The sequence below is a fragment of the Apostichopus japonicus genome, chromosome 10 (genome assembly GCF_037975245.1).
Source record: "Apostichopus japonicus isolate 1M-3 chromosome 10, ASM3797524v1, whole genome shotgun sequence".
In the NCBI taxonomy this organism is placed as follows: domain Eukaryota; kingdom Metazoa; phylum Echinodermata; class Holothuroidea; order Aspidochirotida; family Stichopodidae; genus Apostichopus; species Apostichopus japonicus.
The window spans coordinates 14,384,508-14,392,500 of NC_092570.1; the positions used below are offsets into that span (position 1 = coordinate 14,384,508).

Sequence of the window (7,993 nt, forward strand, 5' to 3'; positions counted from 1 at the left end):
GAAGACAGAGAAAAAAAATAGATATCATCGAAGTCCAGGTTGAAGAAAAGAAATCGACCCACTATTTTGTCACCTTTCATGAGAAACTTCAGACAACACTTTGCGCGCGCTTTTTTTTTCTCTTTTTATCACTCATAAGTCTCTGGTTCACGCGAACCCCCGTGACGTAACCTTAGGGATATTGCCAATACCCGACACAAACAGGAAACAAGATCAAAAGCATTATTTGCAATATCTTGGATATATTTTTTTTCTTAAATCATTGTCATTTTTGAAACATATATATATATATTAGATTATATATTTCAAAATAGTTGATAGAAACATTTCTCAATTCTGGTGTCGATAAAACGATATTTTAATTGAGGTGAAATTTTTAACTCATTTTTGGAGGTTCAAGAATATCTACAAGAATATTTTGTTATTTTTAATGATCATAATAATTTGTTTTGTGTCTGGAAATGTGGGTGAGTATTTAAAATAATAACCTGAAGGGTGTAATATCTTCAACAATTTTCTTCATTTTCCTCATATTTTATAGGGTAAGTAGATAACGTTTTGTTGTTCAATCATAGCTTTTTTTCTCCACAGAAAACATTCTCAATTTGAATTATGTTTCATTCTTTTCGCTATAGTTTTTGTATTTTTTTCCTTCTTCTTCCTCTTCATCTGAATCAACGTAACAAAATGAAGAAAGTTTGGATGGAGAATGAAGATCAGTACATTAAAGGGGGAAATAATTAGGAATAAGATTCTGCAATTTGACAATAATATTATACAAGAATATTTATGCATTTTCAATTTCATTTTTATCATTGCTACGAAGAAACTGTATTACAAAGGAAAGTGACAGTTATAATGTAGAGCTCTTTTATAAGAATTAATAGCTTTAACGTATTAGTATAGTTATATGTCATATGTTTAGTGAAAGGAATAATTGAAGAAATTATGTTTTGGTTCAGCTTTTTGTGAGGTTGGGTGGGGGGGGGGGGAGGGTTTGTATAAATTTCCAACAAATACTTCGTTAAACATCCTTGAGACATTATAGTTTAACGCGATGAATATTCAGAAGTGAATAGTAATTAACAATTTTATTCGATACCAATATTTCTATCATAAATCACGTTCAGTCTCAGCTGAAGATATATTTTAGAGAAATTGGAAATTAACAATACTTTTCGAGTTAATCTTATTAACTAAAGATGTTGTTTACTTGTATGTTCATGTTGACGAAGTGTCTTGCCTTAAAGAGTAACAACCTGAAAAAAAGACAAATATATACAGGCGAATATTGCTTTAAGAATATTTTCTGAAGAAGTAGCGTATGAAACGTGGTGGTACGCATTCAGAACAAAGAAAAGTATTGTTAGGGTAGAGACGAGAAGGGGTACGAATCGGTGAAGGGGGGGGGGGGGGAGTGATGGGTGCACGAGAGGGGTGAGAAGCAGGGCATTTGTACGGAGGAGGGACATTGATTACTCAATGCAACTCATTATACAGGGAAGGAAATAGTAAATACAATTATACCTCTGCTTCTTATTATCGAGTTGTTGAACTCTTAAAGACATGTTGGTGTTTGTTTTGATAAGCGTAAATGTGGGTTTCTATTAAAATGGCCAGAAGTGGTACGGGTGGGGGCCGGGAGCGGGGTGTGTGCGGAGAGAGAGAGACGAGAGGTTAATAATTTACTCACAAATATCAACTTAGAAAGTATCGACTAAGTTTTTGGCGAGATACTCGATTTAGAATGTAAAACGTTTTGAGTGAATGGAACATTTTAACAATTGAAGCAACCAATTGAGTCCAACGTTGTGTTTAATTTAAGCTTAACTTATTAGGCAAGCATATGCACAAACTGTTATTGGACAAATGTGGAAGGGGGGGGGGGGGGATATCTATATGTTACAAATCGTTTCTAAATTATATTTTATTTTTAATCTGTCTGATCATATGCAACAAGGAATGGAAGAAGTTCCGACATGATATGCTTTCTTTTTTTGTCGGGAACGGAGGGGTGGGGTTGGGTGGGGGTAGGCTGGATGGGTGTTGGGTTAACGAAGGGGAGATATTGAATGAATCCGCAGTTCACGATTTATGAGAAAACACGAACAGAAGTAAATAGATACTATTTTAAATTCTTAAAATCTTTCTACATATTTTTATTTTTCTATTTGTTTCTAATTTACTGTCATTGTTAACTTTGAACATTTTTCCATAACAGAAATAATAATGTGTTCCAAGGACTTCAAGGATGTTGTGCATTTGTTAATATTTTGTTTATTCGTAATATCATGGAATTATTCAATTACATTAATGGAAATTAATGATCGTAAATCAGAATGAAATGGTCTTCAAAATTATGAGCAAAATTTAATCAGAATTCTTAAATTGATTTGGATTAATTATATCCTCTGAATTGTAGAATGTTCGTTATATCGATCTACATTAATTTATATAAGAGTTTATAAATTAAATAAACATGAAATCAATCAGTTAATGTTATTTGTATCCTCAATCATGTAAAGTGAGAGGGGAAAAAATGTTCTTTAAATATAATGGAAAGGAAGGTCATCCAAAAATGACGGCGTTTTAGCGATATTGCCACAGACCTGGATGAGAAGGTGGTTATTGAAAATATCTCGGTTATTGAAGTGTTAGTCAAAATGTCCTTGAAACATCACGAGCTAAACAATAGGCCTGATATCATTCAGTTTATAGAATAGATGAACGAATTAACTTGTAGGCCTCCCTCTGTTTCCTCTATACAATGATTAAAAAATATAGCTCCCTCGATCTGTAAAAAGGTAAGCAAGAAAACAGTAAACTGTTAGAACAAGGAGTAAAATTTTTTTTTTTTTTAATTTAGCCTTTTCTACGAGGACTTTGTTGGTATTTTTATTTTGCTCTCTTATTTTACAGTTGTCTCGTTTTGAAGTTTTCTTTAATCCTTGATAATTCTTCCTTACCCTTTTCCGTTTTGTTTTCGTGCAGTTTGTTCTTTTCCCCCGCCCCTCGTTCCCCTCCCATTGGGGGAGGGGGGAGAGCCGTGGCTTTTGTCTTCTCAAATTTCCGTTTCCTTTCATTCGTTTTTTTCTTCGTTTGTTTGTATGTTTGTCTGTCTGTCTGTCTGTCTGTCTGTCTGTCTGTCTGTCTGTCTGTCTGTCTGTCTGTCTGTCTGCTTTCCTTGTTCGTTGTTTTTCTTTTTATTTAGTTTCACTTATGTGCTTCAATAACAGTCAACATCAAAGGAAGTATATCTTTTAGGTAACTCATGTGGTAAGTTACAAAAAATCTCGTTAATGGACAGAATATCCGGTTTGCTTTAAAAAAAAAAATAAACTTCTGGTGTTGTTTCATTTTTAAATTGGTTAACTATCATAGCCGCATTCCAATTCTCACTACAACAAAAAAAGTTAAAAATTACTGTCTTGAAAAATGTTTCGTTTAATTCTTTGATTTTATCCTCTCTTTTCCTCTAAAACTTTAAGGGGTATAAATAACGTCATCAGTTCATTTCATTACAATATAGGATTCAGTCCAGATTTTTTTAATAATCACAGTATATATTATAGGATTATATGTTTATAACAAAGCACATGCCTTCATAAGACCACACACGTTACAATTCTCAACATTCTTGTTTTTTATCTATTTATTTATTTATTTATTTATTTATTTATTTATTTTATCTTTATGATGTTCTCTTTATCGTTTTTACTTTGTTTTTGTTGTTGTTTTGTTTTGATGGGATTTATTATCTTATCTACTTTAAGATGAAAAGTTTTCAAAGATAAAATACAAACTATTAGTTGTATCTTCTTCTCCTTCTTGGTCTTCTTGTGACGTCATGCTTTTGTAACCCTGCCTTCGATGCGTACATTCGTATGTGTGCACTACGGAACATGATAATGATCGTGCGATCAAGGATATAGAAATACTTGGCCACCGGCGAAGTAGGAGAAGTATTCCGTTTTACAAAACGAATTTTTCATTTCCTTACAAAACAAAAGTCAAAATAAATTGAGAAATTTAGATAGATAAGCTGAGCACTATTAAGATAGAAAAAAATATTGAAAGAAAATATATTATTTAAAGACTTGCAAAAACTAAACGTGGGATTACATATCTCTTAAATGCTATATGATGGTTTGCGCAAAATATTTTTTTGACTAAAATTGACGTTAGAGATCATTTTGTGACATATTCGCTCTAGTTTACCGTCAACCTTTCTATGTGTTTCTGTCGTTGCCTTTTCCATTTCGTTTTCCTTTCTTAACTTCTTTCCTTTTTTATTTAAGCAAACTTAAGAACTTTCGATGTTTCTATATAATGTCTTTAAATACAGCAACTGTCTTTAAGAGGCGGTTATGCATCATAGATAGTATCTCGAATTAACAACAAAAAATTGTATCTAATAGGTAACAAGAAAATTGTCAGCAAAAAAATATAAAAACCGTTTTACACCTGTCAACTAAACAGACATATTGAGATTATCTCTCTCTCTATAAATTCCATCACAACTTTTTAACGGCTTGGTATATTTTAAATGTCCTTCGATTTTTTTTAAATAAAATTTTAATTTTAATTTAGACTTTATATATGATGGTCCTTTACTCTTTGTTTGGTTTGAGTTAAATTCGATGAAATAGAAATAAGGAGTTAATCAACGGTCTAGCGTGCGTTACTCACAGGATTAATGCACGATCGGGGGATAATGCAAGCGATGCGCGAGGGCGGATCCCGAGTGCATCCAGCGATATCATTAACACCCGGAGTGCATTAATCATGTGAGTAACGCACGCTAGACCGTTGATTAACCCCGTTCATTCATACACTACCATTTGTGTGGGGGAAAAATCATAAAACAAAACATTTTTGGTTACATATAACCAAAGATTTATTAAAGTGATGCCCCGTAATTTTACCGTGCGTTACTCACAGGATTAACCACGGTCAGCTGACCTGAATGGACCAATAGGATTTAGGAATCTTTACTAAGTATGAATGAATGAAGTGATTATGTATGACCCTTTTTCTGCATACAATGACTTTATAGTTGAAAAAAAAACAGGACAAACTTGAAGTAAAACGCAACATGTTAATGTTATCGCTTTGACACAAAAGAGTCTTGGTCCCTGATCCCTCCCGTTTCAAGTTCCCATAGCCTCAGGTGTATCACCATTTTTTCTGAAAACTCATCGAAGTGCCCCCACCCCCCTTATTCGGAAGCGAACCTTTTTGTTAAAAGAACGTTATTTTATATATTTTTTTTCTCATTATTTTTTGTTTGGTAATGAAAAGGGCACACTTGTTATTTAAAAAGTGTCCCCTTGTTGAGAAATAAGAAAATTGTAATTAAAAAGTGCCGTTTTGTTGTAAAAAAACACCCCTCTGAACTACTAGAATTTGTGGTACAAAGTGCACAGAGGATGCAATTTGTAGGGGTGTGGTTTTCCACTGAATTGGAAATTTGTGAATCGGGGACAATTCACACAGGCTGATAAGACCGAAATCTCTGAGTATGGACTGACTCAACTGAAAGTTACGGTTATTATCGATTGGAAGGCCCGTAAACTTCTCCATAGAAAATTTCAGGATAAAATATTTAGAGAATTTCGAATACTCATGATTTTTTGGAACTCTTTTTGACATTTCTGCATTTGATGCACCGTACAAGGTCATCTGCTTCTGAATTTTGCTTTTCTTAACAATAAATTTGACCTCAACATGAGAACTAAAAGTATGACCTTTTTTTCTATTCTGTTTTCTTCTTATTATTATTATTTTTTAGTTGGGGGAGGGTGGGTATGACCTCGGCCTGTTTTTATAAATATCGGATAACATCTTTACATGAACGACTTGAGTTGATATCGTGCTAAAATGTTCTGATAAGAATAATCGCAATATAATGTAACTATAAAACTTTAATTTTTCTTATATGTCTTGCCCTTGTTTATATACTTTATATGTTTGTGTGTGTGTGTTCCTTGCTATGCGTTATTAGTCAACTAATAATAAGCTCAAAACAATTTCTTAGCATGAAAGATCTGTCACTCAGAGATAGGGTTTGGATTTTGATAATCTTTGGAAAAAAAACTAGGTCGTACTTTATCAGCATTCTATGTGTGTTTTTCTTTTATGTACACCTATATAGTTATATACGATATATATATACGATATATATATATATATATATATATATATGTATATGTATATATATATATGTAAATGTATATATATATATATATATATATATATATATATGTATATGTATATATATTTATATATATATATATATATATATATACATATCTATATATATATATATATATATATATATATATATATATATATATTCTCTTTACACGGCCTCGTTTGATACAAAATCTGGGGTTAACCTGGTTTAATGTACTTAAAAATACGACTTCAACCCTCCCCCCCCCCCTTTTTTTTTATATTGACACCAAAGTAGCAGCCTCTCTCTATTTTCTTAATTTGAACTAAATTTTACCTCAAACTAACTACAAATTTTATTGTAATATATTCAAAAAAGTTCACAACCGTGACGATTAAGTGATAATTTATGAAGACATTCTGGGGTAATAGTTGCATCGAGGTGACGCTTCATTACCAACATTGGTATTAATCCTCACCTTTGGCATAGTTTCGGGGAAAAAAACAGTTTTTGCTTCATAATAACTAAATAAATTACAGAAGGTAAAATTTCAGAGAGAGAAAAAAAGAAGTTTCATCTCCAAAAGATGACACTTAAATGGAATGTAAGCAAGCAACAGTTTGTGAATTCTTTATTACCTGCGACTATGGCTTTGTCGAGAGACCTTTTCGGATGAGAACACGAGCAAACTTGCGTCACCTTTTGCATGTCTTTTTTTTTAAAAAGAAATTGGTGAATCGTCGTCGAAGCATATCTGTTTCATTAGGTTATTTACCTTTAATAAAATTAAAATAAAATGTTTGATATATATTTATAAGTTATTATATGATATATGAGAGTGACAAATCGTGTAATCGTATAAGTTTTAAAATTTAGGTAATATTACTAAAAATTGTCGAATATGTTAAATTGTATACCGAGATGAGCAATTGTGCTTTTAAAATTGCCCATATTGGTTGTCATAGCACATTACTACTTAAATTTGAAGATGAAGATAAAAACACACCCAGCATATTCATATTCCAGAAAAACACGTACAATCACAAAATCGTATGGGACGGTATATTTTTGTGGCTAGATATATTTAAGAAATATTTAATTAATATTCAGTTAGGTTCGTGTAAAGGTTTCAATTTGTATCGCAGATTAGCGTTTCATAAAACAAATGTAATAAATCTGTACAATCCAAAAACAAAGGATGGGTGTGGGGGGGGGTGGGGGGAGAACAGACTGCGTGTTTGAACAAAACATTCCTAATCGTGACAGAATTATAAGACCAAGCTGCTTTGCGGCAATGCTTAAAATCTTTCATACACAGAAATATCATCTGTTAAATATCTCAAAACGAAGTAAAATAAAAGCTTTCATTATTCGTCAGTCTGTTGACACGAAACTTTATCGTTTAAGCCAAGGTTATCACGTAATCTCCTTTAAAACATTAATATTCACGAACCAAGATTTTGTGTCTCTTTGATTTTTATGTATAATCTGTGTGTTTGATGTCACTTGTCAATTTTGAAAAAGAATTGAAAAAACATAAACCTATAATGGAAATGTCAAAATATTGTCCTTAGAGGAAAAATATTAAAATCATCGCCCCACTAATTATGCTTAAAGGAACATGCATTTCATTACTATTGTGAAATCCTTCCTAAAACAATGGTCTGAAACGATGTGCACGGTGCGACCCAAAAAGTCTCTTCATTTCCTCTCATATGCAATTTCCATTGTTTTAAAACCAGGAAAAAATGTCACTGTATTAAATGCTTTTTTTTTAAAGTTCAACAGTTTTAAAAAATCCTTTAAAAACAACGGTAT

General features: G+C 32.1%; 1 long non-coding RNA gene across 1 annotated transcript in view; it reads left to right on the plus strand.

Annotated features, from left to right (window-relative positions):
* Positions 1 to 7,993, plus strand: part of LOC139975061 (uncharacterized) — a 47,940-nt gene that overhangs the window by 22,535 nt on the left and 17,412 nt on the right. The window lies entirely within an intron of this gene.